Source organism: Centroberyx gerrardi, chromosome 1 (genome assembly GCF_048128805.1).
Source record: "Centroberyx gerrardi isolate f3 chromosome 1, fCenGer3.hap1.cur.20231027, whole genome shotgun sequence".
NCBI classification, from domain to species: Eukaryota; Metazoa; Chordata; class Actinopteri; order Beryciformes; family Berycidae; genus Centroberyx; species Centroberyx gerrardi.
This window is the reverse complement of record NC_135997.1, coordinates 26,767,473-26,785,083: the sequence shown is the minus strand read 5'-3', so window position 1 is coordinate 26,785,083 and position 17,611 is coordinate 26,767,473.

Below are 17,611 nucleotides of genomic sequence, written 5' to 3'. Positions count from 1 at the left end.
GGAATAAATCATTACCGTAAGGCTGAAAGAGATGAAACTTGAGAAAAATATAATATTTAGCATGGAGAAAGTGTTCTCAAATGTCGATGTCACATGTTAAAATACTGTAACAACGCCTCCGGAGTGAGCAGAGGTAATTAGTATTGTATAGTTCTGCAGAGAGGCCATGTGTCTGACAAGAATCTGCGGCCATGTGAAGCGTTTTTGCAGAGGAAGTGGCCTGGCTGCAGGCGCTGGGGGTGTGAGAGATAAACCACATTTTGTAATTAATAGAGATATGGGTCAGCGGGCAACAGAGGCCGTGTCTGCCAAGCGGCCCGTTTCTGTTGTTCTTTTTCCTCCCTCGTTATTCTAAAAGGAGAGAAAATGCGAGGCAAGGGTCTCCTCTTACAGAATACAGAGGACGTTTCTGCTTAATTTTGACATGAAGAAACGCCCTGATGTGAATGAATCAACCTCTGGTGAACGGCTCAGGCCGGGGAGGAGCGCCTGAGAACATGTCCGACTTTGATGTTAACACGATCCTCCTCGAAAAACACTCTGCTGGACAACTTTTACTCTCCAGCAGTTCAGATGCTTAGACAAAACAGTGTTAGCAAGGTCCTTTATACACTGTACACTTACACTGATACCATGAGTGGTGAGTTCTCAGAGTGAGCGAGTGACTCAGGGCAGCAGGTTCTAACGTTACCATTTGGAGAGCTGCTTTCTGCTGCCTGCATCCGCTTCATTATACAGTCGTGTCGCTGTAAAGGACAGAGCAAAGTCATCAGATACTGAAAGACAGCAGTTCAGCTTTCATTTTGTGACTTGACCACAGTGTGTAGACCGCGACACGTCGTAGCACTTTATCGACTCCGCGGCGGGAAATTCTTTTATCAGTGATACAATACTCAGAACAAAGCACAAGCTCGACACTGTTCACAGTCAACAGACTACATCAATAACACACACAGACATACAGTTAATAACTATCAGAGCCTTGGCCACGCTGAGAGGAAGGCTCAGGTACAAATCCAGCGTGCTCATTAGGCCTCATTTCCCTGGGAACAACAAGAACCTTGTGCAAATAAACATCAGTGCTCCACAGCCTGGACCGCGAGGGTGTGTTCACTGAGCATGGACCCCCTTCCCGGTGTTGTAATTGAGTGTGGAGGGTCGGTGATGCTGGGAGAGAGGGAGAGGTGTGCATTAGCTCTGGGTGTTTCTGCTCTGCTGCCGCCACAGGCCACACAGGGCCTGGGCTGCCCCTGGAACTAATGGAGCTTCCTCTGGGTCGCTTTTCCCCTCAGATAGGCACAGCTGGGGGAGATCCGCCACCCAGAGCTGGGGTTACACCCCACCTCCACACCCAGCTGCCTCCTTCTCCTCCTCCTCCTCCTCCTCTCCCCTGCCCCTGCCACACCACCGCTGGGACATGAGGCACGGCCTTCGCTCTGCTCCTCCCTCCCGGGGCAGACAGAGGGGGAGGTGGGCGTGGGAGCCCCAGACCTGGGTGGACCACCGCGATGAGCACAGCCAGGCTCATATCTGCCCTCAGAGGGGCCGTGGATGAAGGGCGGTCGCATTTCTGGCCCGTTTCTACATAGGTCCCCCCACAGAGGCCAAGAGACAGGCATGCTTAAATAACACGGCCATCTAACGAGGGCAATGAAGCCGGCTGTGAGTGCTGGACCAGGGGGCGGTCGGCCCTTTGATATGCCTCTGTGGAGCCTGCACACCCCTCCACCTCCCTGACATTTTACATGGCCTGGGAGACAAGGCCAGGGGAAGAAAGAACCTGCGTTGTGTCATAAAAATGTTATAAAAGTGCTGTAAAAAAGGCACACAGGAGTGTTTGATGTTTTCCTCCTGCATTCTTTGTCAACCAAAAAAAGATGTCCACTTGACTCTGGACTGGATGCTTGTCTACTTCCATGCTTACCAACCTCTCATCTATGAGCGCTCTGTTTTTTGGTACACATCTGGTGCAACACATGCAGTGAAGTGCCAGGGTCTTGTGCAAATTATACATCCATTAAGAGGAGTAAGTAATGATATACAACTATTTCATTCAATTTAAAACCGTCACACAAAACAACAGCCTGGCAAAGTTTTTCCCAGTCTTGAACGTCTGCGGCAACAATCTTGAGTTTCCAGAGCCCTCAGACACACTTTCACTAACAATACGAGGGAGCAAGGGCTCTCCCTCCCACTTTGTGTGTGACGGATGGTGCGTGTGTGTGAGCAGGTTATAAAAAAGTGTACTTCCACACCGTGGAACTTGTAAAACATAGCGAGGGCTACACCCTCTGCAGCCACACAGCAGGATCCAATTAGGACTCTTATCTACTAATTATGTCCCTTACACATCTGCATTCCAGAATTTAAAAAAAAAGCCTGCTGTCCTCTCTCCGTAACAAGCTCTCGAATTAATGAGATTGCTCTGTAATTGAACCTCTTCATGGGTCCCTTGGCAGGGAAAATACGCTAAGTTAGATTTGTATTAACAGAGCATCAATCATAGCTGATCAAACGATAAACAGTGTTGATGATCACAGGCGCAAAGTGTTTGCACCTTTATGTAAATGTGCTGTCCACCTTGGAGCCGAGGCACTTGTCTGGGTAGGCAGTCCGGAGGCAGAGGAGGAGTGGTACTGGAGGTGGAGAGGAAGAAGAGAACGAGAGCAAAACTACTCCACAATACCAGGAGAGGCCACTGTGGGGCGCTGTGCTCCAGATCACAGGCTCTAATCCTCCAGATCTCACATGAATACACAAACACATCCAGTATGTACATGTTTGTGCGGGTAAATACGCACACACACACACGCATACACACACACACTCACAAGCACACACACTCACACGCACGCACACACTGTAAATGGAGGAAAGTTGAGCCTTTTTTGAAGTGGGATGTAGTGATGGGAAGGGGTCTGATCCCTATTCGGTGTATGTCAACATTAAAAGCCAATATAATCGTGCTTTTTTAGAAATGTGTGTAAAAGGAAGACTGAGTTGGAATACGTCCTATTCTGGGTAATGCAATTAGCTGAAAACATCGGTGTATCAACTTTAGAGGCCGCGGCGTTTTATTTTTTTTTTATTTTTTTTATTAATTAATGTATTTTTTGCCTCAACTATATCACACCACAATATATCAGACATAAACAGCTGCTATGTGCAAGCGAAATAACAATGAACACAGAACCTTTAGCATATATTTGATCTTACAATATTAGGTGGATAATTCAGTAATTCCATATAAAAAAACATCCATATTAGAAGTTGATTTTTTTCCTATATTGTAGTATAATTTTTTTTTTTATGTATTATTCATGAATAATGGAATTGTAGTTATGATAAATTAATTATGCACTGAAAGGTATAAGTTTATTGTATACATTCTACATTAAAGAAAAGACAAACATCTACAAGAGCTGAAGCCATAGCAGAGAAAAGGTTCTAGGTCCACATATGAATGCATGTTTGTGCCTTATAACATGAATTTGATCTCCAGTTAAACAAAGTCACAAGTTTCAGTATGACCAAAAGAGTAGAGTTCATTCAATTTCCTTGAACCTTTATTCCTGGAATTTAGATTTAATCTAAAAGGGCTTGTGTAACTTGACCTCTGGGTGCAGATCCTGACACTGTCTGCAGTATGTAAACTAGGCTCAAAACAACTTGTTTTTACAGAAGACAGCGAAGTATTGATACTATTATGTTCAAAAACTAAATAGAGAATGTGTATGTATGTATTTTTATTGTGACATTTGTTTGTTTTTTAATAAAAATTATGAAACAACCAATATAAGGTTTTATATTCTTTAAAAAGGCCATTATCTCACAATTTTACAATTACACTTACACTAACATGCCATTTAGCCTTTCCACGGTGATTTAGAATGAGTGTAACAGCGGAACAAGCTTCAATTTCTAGATTCCCATTACCAACATTACAATTTTCTTCAGTTTCTGGTGCGCATTTCATTCTAACCCCAGAACTATTTTGATGCACACAAAGACATTGCGCTTTCCCAGGCAAACCGGCTATTTCAAGAAGCTTTTTTGAGAGCACAGTCATGCAGTCAAGTGTTTTCAGAGTTTAACAGGTGCTTGAGACTTAAGAGAGGGAGACATGCTTACGGTGTAGAGGTTAGCACAGGTATGTGGAGTGGAGTCCCTGTGGTCAGGACTGGAAAAACACAGTGACAAGCAAATGGAATGATTCAACACCATGCATGTCACTATCCCTAACACTGTTATTATACTGTACTCCGCCTGCAGTTTTCAAGTAAACATTTGAATAGAATAATCCTGTCTTTTGAAAATTTGTAAATTATGAGAACCATTTTCATAGTCAACATTTTTTTTTTTCAACTCTATTTTTCATACTGTTTCATACCACTGGTATGCTAAACACTATGAACCATACAATTTGGAAACATTTTCTTGGAACACAATGGGTTGATGTAACAGTATATGGACAAATTATATTCTGAGTAGAAAGTGTCATCTTGAATTGTTTTGTGTGAGGGAAAGAAGTGTGCTTCAATAATGGAATACTTGTATGCAGAGCCAGAAAACATTAAATCCATTACAACTACTCATAAAAGACTTCCAAAATCAGCGAAAAATCACATTTAGCTTATTTATTGCATGTGCTTCAATATATAACTGAAATGTGAGTATTGCATCCAGTCATTTTTCCCCAATTTTGGATGTGCTACCTCACTCTTTTTAGTGGCATTGTCATCTCAAAGTATTTTGTAATTGCAGCTGTTGTGCTGTGAGGAGGAAGTTGTCAGGCTGTTAATAGATATGATCACTGACCTGGACCTTCTGCCACTGACAGTGCTATTGCCACTGACATGGCTCGCATATGACTGGACGAGGAAGACAGCACATCTAGAGGTGAATGGAAAGAGCGAAGGCTTTCTTGTGAGGCTGAGCTCACTTTATTAGCATTGATTCCCTTTTTATGTATTTTGTCACAGCTAATGCTATCGATCAGAGCTGCCACAAACTATGCCCCCTTTAAAACTTTAACAAATTATGTTTTCTTTCTTTTTTGCCTAATGCTCTATTTAGTCTCAAAAGTGTCTGATGGCTTTTAGAGGCGTTAATCATCCTTGTATCAAAGTCACTGCAACTGAGTGACATCAGGACACAGAGAGAAATTGCGCTCTTGTTAGATACAGCCGAAGCACAGTGGAAGTCCCACTGTTTAGAGCGTATTTGATGGGCTGCTTCTGCTTTGTTGCACCATCTCTTTGAGGAATTATTTGGAAAATATTGTTCACTTTTCAGCCATGAGATGTCAGTAAGCCAAGCACAAGATTTGGATCACAATATACTTATTTTGATTGAGTGATTTCTACTGTAAAACGGTCGATAAAGAACGGTTTATAGCAGCTGCTGCAGTATTAACGCAGGACAGATGCAGCATGGGAGACTACTACAACTACCACTGTATCTTGACACTTCAGTAGATTCTGAAGATTCATCACATTGTAAAACTAACACTGACATAAAATTTGATCAGCCAGACGTTGTATAAAACTGTTGTATATCAAAGTGTTGACACCTACTGTAGCTCCAAATCTGCTTATTTCACGAACCTGAGCAAGTTCAGAGTTCACTAGAGATTGCTGTGTGCAGGTATTTTAAGCACTCTAAATTCACACTTTCTATACAATCAATGCCCTTGAGAAAATAAACCACAACACTCTGCAGAGGATAAAGCCGTCTGATTCCCATTTCTATTCCATTCCACATCCTTCATCTCGTATCGCACGTTTGCGATGCTAACTTGTGTTTGGTGGTTATCTCCAGCACACGCCGGTGGAGAGCCGGCTCAGAAACCAATGGCGGGGAGAAGATAATGAAGTCGCTCTCAAAGGCAGGGAGAGGAGAGGAGAGGAGAGGCGAGGCGAGGCGAGGAGAGGAGAGGAGAGGAGAGGCGAGGCGAGGAGAGGAGAGGAGAGGAGAGGAGAGAAAAGGAAAGGAAAGGAAAGGAAAGGAAAGGGAAAGGAGAGGCAGGGTTTAAGGATTCCCGGATAGTGTTGGTGTCAGCTCCCCTCTCCTCCCCATGGCCCAGCATGTTGACAGCGCAGCCAAGAGCAGCACGTCTGCTAGGGATCGAGCGGGGTCCGCATGTCCCCTCCATCTCAAACAGGCTCCCCACTGAGCAGGAGAATAGCAATTAGCATGCTAAAGGTAGCACTAATGCGAGACCATCTTTGAACCCCCTCTGAACCAATCTGGCCATTACCGAGACTGGCTTACTAGCAAACAGCAGCGGGAGGATCAAGCATGGGGAGTTTGCCAAGTGAGAGCACATTTTGGAGGCTGACTTGTGTTAAGAACAGGTTCAGAGTCAGACTGTTGTTTGTATGGAACTAATTCATTTGTAATTCATTGACTCATTCATTTGTGATTCATTAAAAATGTCTTGGATGGGTCTCAAATCCCACATGCATCCACATTAGGGACATTTAAAGATTTCATGAGCATGTTAAATGCTACAGGAGACGAGATACAGACCTGCTTAATGTTGAAATCTTTACTGTTTTATTTGCTTTATTGTTTTAAGAACCAGTGGAACACAGATTACAATCAGAAATGCATTATAAATGGAAACTGTTCTTTCTCCCGTCCGCAGATCAGAGCCGCTCGGAGCGTGTGTGCCGAGACGAGTCATGGCGTTCCTCATCAGCTTATGGTAATGCTGTGAACAGTGTGACTGCTCCAATAGAAGGCCAGCTGACAGCCAGTGACATGGCCTGCCCGTCACCTGACACCTGCCAATAGAGGGGGAGGGCCTCTCTCTCTCTCTCTCTCTCTCTCTCTCCCACACACACACACACACACACACACACACACACACGCACCTGATAATCATTGAATTATACACAGCGCGCCTCTTTCACTAACCTCTCCTCTCCCGGGACCCAGCTGTTCATGAAATACCTCCCAGTAAGACAGTGGGGATGGAGGAGAGAGGGAGAGGGGCAGCTGGGGGGAGGCTGCGAGGGAAGGGGTGGAGGGGTGGAGGGGTGGAGGAGAGGTGGAGAAAAGGCAAAAGAAAAAACGTCACGCCTCACCGGCTCCCAATACCATGCACATTTTTAAGAGAGCCAAAGTGAAAAGATACAATTTCACCCAATGAGGCGGGCTGCAAAGGCAGGCACAAAGGAGACAAGATAGTGCAATCTAGAGGTCACTGACACTGCCTCTGCTATAATTACTACACTTCCTTTAATACTTCTGAAATGCAACCGTGCACCCCCGCCCCACCCCCCGCCAACCTCCACCCCCCCCCTACCCACACACACACACACACCTCTTCCAGGCGAGCATCTATGTAGCGGTAAGAGAACAAGTGTTCACTGTTACAGCCGCATTGTGTGAGCTCCAGGCTGACTTCATTTTGTGGAGATCGGGCTTTTTAATGCGCTGCTTGTTGTGACGAGGTGACGAAGGGCGGGTTTGTGACCCTTTAGCCCGACCGCTGCATTCTGCTGGAAAACATATTCGCTATACTTACTTCTCACTCCACTGACTGCCAATAGGTTGAATGAGATAGATAATGATAGCAGCCGTTTGGACTCTGGTAACATGACTGTGGCGTTACGCTACAGGTCACACTGAGCACCACAGCTGAAATGGGCGAACCAAACCTGAAGACACACAAACTCTGATGGACACACAAGCTATCACAGAACCATATGGGTTTACTCTGGCCTCGACTGAAAGTTTAAAGTCTGTTATTTGGCCTTATTCTGTGTTTGTTCAAAGTATAGGGCTAGTGCAACTTTATTTCAAAGCACAGGGTTACGGCCAGATTTATCTGCAACAGTTTTCAATTGCAATTCAGGTTCAAATTTGCAATTTCCAAGCAGAAGAGCAATGTTAAAATCTAAAGGGCTTCAAAGAGCGTCTCCTCTTTGTACATTACTTGACACTTTATCATTTTTCAAATCAAAGTTCACCGCCACAGAGAAATTCAAGGGGTGAGCGGGAATGAATCACATCAAAAGCGATGTATTTGTCTTGGGTTAAGTTTTGATGTGTGTGCTTGTGTTGCTGTTTTAAAGGATTGCAGGCCGGGTAAGAGAAAGGGCTGCAGTCAACAAAAAGGCATTATATACCGTGCCCAGCCAACCACTTAAGATATCTTTGAAGATGAATCAATCACTATATTATAGTGAAAGTCCACAAGGTGCCTGGCTCATGATCGAACACTGCGTCTGCACTTCATAGCAGTCTGCAGGGCATTGATGCTCTGATTGATCGCAGAATGGAAGTGACTGGAAAGAAGAAAAGGATTACGCTTGTCAAACGCAGTCAATACACCAGGCCGGTTGGTCAAATGTTTGCAGTAAATCTCAAATAGTGTCTGCAAAGCTAAAAAGGAAAAACAGGCGAAAAAATTTGGTTGCACAGAGGACCATCCTCTTGCATCCCCACTCAAACTGACAGGCCTGCAAATATGCAGTGGGATGAGTAGCCTAAGGCTTTAGGAGATTAGCAATGCTTTAAACATCAAAACAGCCCTTTCTATTATCTCTAGAGGGACCTGCCATCTAAAACTGAACGGATTCCACTCAGACCAAAGAACACACTGCTTCATACACAATCAATGCGCATTATTGTTTCACTTCTGGAAGATTGTGATTTCAAACTTTTTTTTAATGAAGAAGACTTGGTTCTCTGCCTTACACCGTGAGTTCAGCGCATGTCTCCTGACAGTGCTGGTATTAAGACCTGCCTCACTTGAACAAATTATACGCGGAAGTCAAAGCATCAAATCCCCGCGTTGGCATGAGGATATTGGAAACAGGTAACAATGATATCTGCGCATCAACCGGAGCTCAGCAGAGCCGCTATTGGGCTTAGTGTATTCAATGCGCCAATAGTCGAGTGTTATTTACAGCGGGTTTTTCTTTTATGGAAAAATCAAGACGTGATTGATTCAGGTTAATGTGACTGCGAGCCAGCACCAAGCAGCATTTGAGTGCTCAGGTTAACAGAAAACACTAACTTCCATAAAGTGCTATGGAGATAAATCACTGTTATCCTGGCAGCGCTGACAGCAGTTTAAGCAGCGGCAATCATCGAAAGCATCTCGGGAGCCCCTGCGCTGCGCTTTGCAAAATGTCATGGGGGGGGGGGGGGTTGATGGGAGGGGAGGAGACGGGTGGGCTGCCTGGCAGAGAGAAGGGGGGACACTGGGAGAGATGGTCATATCAACCACCCATCAGCGTGCAGGTGCTTTACATAAACATCCCAGAGCAGTAAGCAAATTCTGTTGACGAATAAAGGCAATAAAACAGAGAGAGGTTGGAGGGGCGACCGGTCCCCGGTGTATTCCCTTCACACTGCTCGCTCGCTCACTCACTAGCTCACCCGAGTGAGATTATGGTGTTTGCTTTTATCTGTCAGAGATCAATATTTCAAACGTCCGATAAAAGAGGAAATTGAACTGGGAATAGACTGAAGTGCTGTAAAAGTACAAAGCACAATTATCAAAAAGCACTTAAACTGCCTAATAGGATACACATATTAAAAATGCTCAAATGGATGTCTCAGGGCCATAATGAGAGCCGATTCTGGTCTCCCATCCCCAATAGCCTCACCGCTGTCTTTTGATCACAACACATTGCCCTTCTGTATGCAGCCACAGTGGTCAATGCACTCTGGGCGGTATATGGACCCCTGGAGGCTGTACTCACTGTGTTTTAACACGCCGCCATTAGGTGTGATTGGGCACTTTCGGCCTTTATGGGAAGTGCATTACGGATTTAAACTTTGCGTGAGAGCGCTAACTGCGGGGATACAAGGACAATATGAGAGGCATTGTGAAACAAACAGAAAAGGAGGCGAGTCCATAACCCTCTTTTGTTAGAGGAACTTTACTTAGTTTACTCTGCGTAATGGTCACTCCGCTGCCAAGAACTCCATTTCGACTCATAGTCCCAACGCCTCATAAGCCTGCTGTGGTTCTGTGTAGCTCAGTGGAAACACTGGCTGACAGGGTTTGGGGGTCCATTCCCACTGTAGGGGAGTATTTGTTACTTCTATTGTCTTAGCTGCTTATAATGTTGGTGTTTTATGAATGTAAGCCTTTTCTGCTGTTGTACTTATTGTAACTTGCTCTGGATAAGTGCATCAGCTAAATTCCTTAAATGTAAACATAAATGTCATATATACAGTATTTACAAGTTGCATCAAGTCTCCATCTGAAACAAAAGTACCCATTCTATCCATGTTTACAGTACGAAAGATGTTCATCATACCTTCACATGATCATCCCATGTGAAGTTAAATCACATAGCAGCACTACAAAAGCAGCCATGGATACCGCAGCAGCCGATGGGTCAGCAGTGAGTCCTGTAAATGCACTAATTTTATCACTGCAGCCATTATTGCTAAAGCTGACTAGCTCTTCTCTGGGTTCAGGAGAGTGGCCAAACTGCTGACCTTTTCACCCCGATCATTCTCATATTGAACCGACTAACTATCTACTAGTTAAATATTATGCCATGAGTGGCCTACTTAACGTTTAGCAATAATGAGGAACAACAGACAGGCAACATATATTGTCAAACATATTGATTCTGAGTCTCCTAAAATTAGTTAGCCGTTGGGCTAATGGCTTAAAATACGAGTCAGTCAGATGTTTTGTGTCATGTTTAGTGTAACAAAAGTGTGGTGTGCAATAGATATGAATAGAAAACAGTTTAGTATTGTACTAATATTAAAAACTGGAAATTAATAATCTAGTAATGCAAATAAAAACAAAACTGTTTTAGATTTCCAGAACAAATGGAACTCTATGGTTATGCAGGAAAACTAAATCCTGGTGCCATTATGCAGGAGCAAAGTAACGTGACGGGAAACAGCAAGGGCACGACGGGGAAAGTGATGCCAGAGTGTATTTTGCTCAGAATATCTCCTTAAGCAGAGAACATGAGATGATGAGACAGAGGAGCAGGTTTCCATTATGAAGATATAGCAGGCTCGCTTTTACTGATATCCGGGAATCTTCAGATAAAGACATCCTATTACTCCTCGACATGATATGATACGCCGGCCTATTCTTCTCAGCCCTATCGGAATGATCCTTCATTAGTAACCTGATCAATAGGCTCTCTTGATTAAGTGGGATGAGGGACACTCATTTCATTTTCAAGCATTTTTACAAATCGATGGCGAGATTATCTTCCAACAAATGACAGAGATGCAAGCAAGGCATTCTGAATGGAGGCCAACAGCATCATCTCTCACTCTCTTGTTTTTTTTCTCGACCTGCACCACCCCAACACACACACACACACACACACCCAATCACTCCCAGCAGCCTGACTTCCGGATACACACACACACACTTCTCGCAAGCACATTCTCACACAATGATGCACCACATTCACACATAGCCTACATGAACATGCATACACACATATGTGCACACGCACACACACATGCACACACACACACACACACACACACACACACACACGGTACACAGTTGCAGAGTAAATCATGGAACTCGGTAATCACTGGCCCAATATAATTGCAGACAGAGCTTTTAATCGGCAACGGTAAGACATTAAGTAAATTAGTTTTTAAAGATTTAAGATGTTTAAAGATTTCAATTGCAGATACCTCTGATTCAATGTAGCAAGGGGAATCACCGTTGATTGAAACTGATAGATGGTGGAGCTCTGTAAAATGTAATGCATTAAGTCTGTCTCTACACAGTACAGCCAGGCTCCCTTATGGAGGAGCATCCAGCCTGCACTTCCACTGTGTGTGTTTTCAACCTTTATTTATCCAGTGAAGTGTGTTGGTCTTTCTCAGTAACACCTTGCTTCACATTCATATAGTTTCACACGTTCAGAGCTTTCAGAGAGTATAAACACAGTCTCCTAGTGTTGGGCTCCACTGGAATAGCTGGGGGTTCAGTGCCTTGCTCAAGAGCACATCGATTGTAATTGTTATGGGAAGTAATAATTTTACTCAATCATTTTCCCAGGTGGTCCAGGGATTCAACAAACTACTTTCTAGTCACAAGCTCCCCCGTCCGACCTTCAGGCTAGCATCATCCCCCCCTGGCCTTATTACCAGGAAGGGCTGATACTTGTAGTAATAACACTAAAATCACAGGAAACAAGAGACTGCCATAATGTCATCAGCCCAGTTTCCCTGTTCAAGATGTTTCTTTTGTTATTCAAGTTCAGGAAGTTAATCAAGTGTCTTTAAGCCCGGAACACGACCGAGTTCCACTCTCAAGGACAGGAACGAAGAAAAAAAGAAAACACACAGCCCCATAAGAGGATACATTTTTTCCCATCGCTGTTCAGAAATCCAACATTTTATGGGTCGCCCCATTAAAGAGAGGGCACTTGAGTCCCTCGAGGGACTTCAATTAACCCCGGGGGCAGTTTGGTGTGCAGCTCAGCGACTGTGGGCACAGCCTCTCCGGGGCTCGCCTCGCCCCGGCCCGCGCTGCAGCCAGCTGACAGTGAGCTAAACAGACTAAATCGATGGCTGTAAAACAGAAGCCAGCAAGGTGGTGCGTCGTCACCCGCCGCACCGCACTGCACTATTCCTCCTTGCGGCGTCCTTCAGCTTTAATTTTTCCCAGGATTCAAATCACATTTTTGATATTTGCTTTATATGATAGAAAACTGAAGAGAAAAATCTTGGGGGAAGTATTAGACTCGTTGCGTCGGCCTCCAGGGCACCGATCTGAGGTTCGGCCTAATTTGGAAAAATAGAAAGGTCTTGCTGTGTTATTATCATTTGTGCTGGTGCATTTGATACAGGGCGGCCTCTGGGGGTTGAGCAAACAGACGCCGGCGGCGGGAGAGGACACCTTAAAGCGATATTTCACTTTGGTGGACTATTTTCACTCGTCAGCATAGAAGTTCAGGAGCAGTCAACCTTCAACATTAGCTGTCCTGGGGATCAGCTTCCACCAGCAACAACCAGATGTGTTAGAAGTTACATTTTAGGTGATGTTGTCAAAATAAAGTATGAAAATGGTCATCAGAGTAACCGATTTTAGTGGCCATTAATGAACTCTTATAGAAGTATATACACTAAAATGTATCAGTAAAATTCACTTTAAGACATTGATTTGATCACAGAAACTGCTGCGGTAAATACACAAAATAGCATCTTATAGAATAAGTGGACAGCCTTAATGAACACTGTGAACATTGTGCTTTACAGATATGGTAAAATCACATGGTGTTGATTTCTCTTTTGCAAAGTTGAAGAAAATGGATTTCTGAGTTTCACACTGCCATCGGGATTGCAGGAAAGGGGACTGGGTATGATCTTGAACTGGGTCAGATCAGTGTGGGAAAATTCAGCCCCCAGTTCAATAAATTCAAACAGCTCCATGTTATGAGACGTGGGATAGTGCAGCTTGCACACACTGTCTTGGCCCCTGTGAGGATAATTCATTAACTTCCCTAATCCTCTCATGTGGTGTTGCAGCAGAAAAAAGATGAAAAGCTCACTGAATATCAAAAACAACGATTTCTGAGCTCCTCGCCGCGGCCCGAGCGCTCTCTCTCACAAGTGTCTCTGAAAAAGGACGTTGCATGTTCCAAGCATGCGCGTCCCGTGTTAATGAGCTCCGAAATACATTTTGTACGTAGCTTATGGCTGCCGCGCACCGCTGTGGGATGAGAACAGCTCAATAAAATATACACAGGAGGTCGAAACGGTAGGGAAATAAAAACCCCTTTTTGACAATGTTAAGCCTCGCAGCTGCTTTGAGGCAACTGAAGGGTTTTTATCAGCTCTTCAGATGTTGGATCATGGGGCGCAGAAAGCTTTCCAAGGGTAAGCAAAGTCAGAGGAGCCAGTACTGTACCAGCACATGCCTCCACCCACACGATAAACACAGATGTCATATGGTATTTTCTTGCACTGTCCCTTCGCGCTATATGTGAGGTTCTGTTGTCTTTGTGCTGTGTGTCTGTATGTACTGTGGAACTCAGTAAGTTGACAATACGCCTCTTCATCAACTTCCTCTACATTTATTCTAATAGGTGATTAGAAGTGATTCTGATTCTGACATTTTAATTTTTTAGACCTTTATTTTTCCAGGGAGAGACAGAAGCAACGCCCTGCTTCAGATTTATACAGTTGCACCCATTCACTCCTACTGGTGACCACTGAGCAGCTCTACCTGAAAAGAGAGAGACCGTCCAATCACACGCCTGCATGTCTAACCTCTGCTCCCGCTGCCACACATGAGAGGAGCATCTGCTGGAACAGGCTGTTGGAAATCAAGTGCATGTCGTTCTCTTATATGGGAGAGAACAGAAACCTGCCATGTTATGGCCACTGCACTACACCTTGGTCAAGTAATATTTGCAAATAATTCACAGCATGTGTTTTAATCTGCGTGGAGAGCCAAATTGGGTGGGCCTTGCCTGTTAGGAGAATGCACTGAGTAACAGAAAGTTTAGACCTTCACGGGAAAGAGAGAATACTTTTATACAACTGGAAACTTACCCGACACCATCTGAGTTGATCTGATGTTGTAAACCCCAACTGCCTGCTACTCCAAGCAGGTTAAAACAAACACTAAGAATTACTTGCAAGTAATATATGACCTAGCTCAGTTGCGGTATCTTCTTAGGGAAGAATGAACTCTCAAAGACAGTGAGGGAAAGGCTTTGACTTGATAAGGGATGGAGATGTCAAGCTGCATTTGAAGAAAAGAAAACATCCCACTATGAAAGAGACACGATACTGGACTGGAGGCAGGTTATAGTTGAAAAATACATTCCTTGACCCTTCCTCGCTGCCCAGGGGAGGAGGAAATGAGTTTATTGATGCATGCCTCTGTCTGTGTAGATAGTGTAATAAAGGAGAGGTCAAGTAACAAAAGCTGCTCTCAGTCAAACGGTTGCTGGAGCGTTCTATAATGACCTTGCTCTCAAACCACGGCTTAGGTTAATGACTCTGCACCTGGCCTCGGCTCCTAACAATGATTTTTCAGAGGCCGCGGTGTGATGTATGATGCGGCGATTGTTTGGGAGGTGTATAAATTAAAAGAATGGCGTCTCGTTGACACTCCAGATGATGAAATAAGAGGCACTTTAGGTAATTCCTCTGATAAAGCAGTCCGACCCCATGGCGCATGATAGAATCAAAAGCACTTGCGCGGGTTGCTGTCAGGATCATCTGTCTAGTCAGTCCATTAGGGCTGAGCGCAGGGGCTGCGACTCCCTGCCAAGACGACATGAAGCTCCCCTGTCCCAGGTGGGAACATCCTCCAGGAAGAGAACTGTCCACATTGAGGCACCTAGCTGACGCTCTCATCCAGAACACCTTACAACGAGGGAGCAGGTAGGGATTCTGTGTCTTGCTCACAGACACATTTATGGGACGTCCTGCAGCTGATGGACGCACATTGGCTGTTGCAGGGATCAAGCCTTCGGTTATGGGATGACCCCTCAAACCACTAGGAGTTCCGACATCTTAATTTCCGTTACAACCATGATAAAGAAAACACTCGCTTTCCCGGAGACAGAACCAGAATTCAGCCCGTCCGATCTTGCAATATCAATATAATCGACTGCTTTCAAAGGTGCAGTGCCAGAGTCCTCAAATGTAAACTGTGTTTTATCCAAGTATACCATCGACTTACCATGAAGCAACAATGTTTTATTGTTTTTTTTCCAGCCTCCACATCCTGCCCTCTGGAGAAGTGGGAGTCTATGTGTGTGTCGGGAAGGGAGGGTATTTAACATTAAAAATGATGATATTGCATCAAGGCGATAAATAAATGAATAAATATGTGGACAGGAAGCAGGATGACGAATAGCAGCACTCGCTGCAGCCCATTAGTTGTTGACAGCTTCTGCAAGGGAAGCAGTCCGGAATCTGTGGCCTGTAATTCTGTCTCATTACCACGCCAGTCTGTACTTCCTCCCCCGGCCCCTCAATTCATCTCTTATAGTTTGCCCTGTCGCTGGCCCTTGTTTTATTGCTAACTAACTTGCGTGCTATGGTGCCTGATTTATGGCAGGAATTGAGCGCCTGCAAATCAGAGAATATTTTCATTGATTACCACAAATTGTCTAATCTGCTCTATGTTCTTGGCTCCTGATTGGGTGGTATTTACCGATTGCTTCTTTCTAACTTAAAAATCAATCAGCGGCCACAACCAGAGTGGCTGGATGAATCCAGGCCAAGACAGCTGCTCCTCCTCCATCAAATAATCTCTGAGGCATCAAGTGAATTCAAATTTTTGATGATGTTTATATAAGCGGCAGTCACTTCCCATACAATAGAGTCAAATTTATTGAACACATTGTGCCTTTATTTGGTATCAAAAATAGATTCAGTCCGTGCAGCACAATATAAGTCAAAATGGATGCTCCTATGCTCATTGGAGAATCTTTTATTTAACCTTTATCTATCACAGATAATGTAACTGAGCGTCTGTGCTCTTTTTCAGAATGCCTTGCTTCACACTGACAATTACACACCTTCCTACCTGGGAGCTGCCAGTACAACCACAGTCTTTTACTGTTGAGCACTAAGTAGTGTGACTGTACTCACTGCATACATAACACAGCACACAATACGCATTGCACCATAAGTATAATCGATTTTGTTGTTTTGTAAATGTAACTATTCACCATTTAGAATGTTCTGATATCATTTTAGTAAGCGTATTTCACCGTCAATGGATGAGACAAGTGACATCAGAATCAGAACCACTTTATTCGTCAAGGACAGCAAATGTACACAAATGTGTCTTGGAGGCATTGGTGCAGGGACATATCAAAATCTCACACAGTACACACTGACACATGGTACAAGGTCAGCAGGACATCACATACAGTGCAAAGGGACAATGCCAGCCATACATGCAGACAACAGACGATACATACATCTACATTCAACATTCGATCATTGAAATGACGTACAGCGGCCCCTTGGTGCAGGCAGACTGTGTATTTTCAGCAACACTACCTGCGTCTCATTTCACTCCTCTGCAGCTGCGTTGGCCCTTGTCACTACCAGACTCATTTTCCTGACAGTGACCCCAGCTTTCACTTGCACTTTTGACACCGGCTGACTTCCTGACACAAGGTGCGGTGGATAATTATAGAATGCATTCGGGGCAGCAGAGGTGTGCTGCGGTTCGGGCTAAATCAAATGCAGTCACATCTGTTTAGCTTCACCGTCCGGGAGCACCTACAGGTCTAGCAGGGAGAAAACAAAGCGACACCGAGAGACTGCCGGTGAGGCTGGACAGGTTTAACGCTCTGGCCACTGGCATCTGGGACGGTATCGAACAACAAGGAGGAATCTGCGTGTTCGCGGAGGGGACGGGGGCTCAGTGTGTGTGATATGAGTCTGTGATGACAAGTGCTGATTTATATTGAGGTGGACGTGGATGTACAGAGGCCCGAGGGCAGCTCACCTACTCACGCATTACCGTCACTGTCAGAGGAGGACAACGAGAGAGAGTTAGGGAGAGAGAGGGGGAGAGAGAGAGAGAAAGAGAGAGAGAGAGAGAGCTCTCATCCAGCAAGATAACTAAAGGGAGCAAGACTCTCAGCACCTGGAAACTAGATGC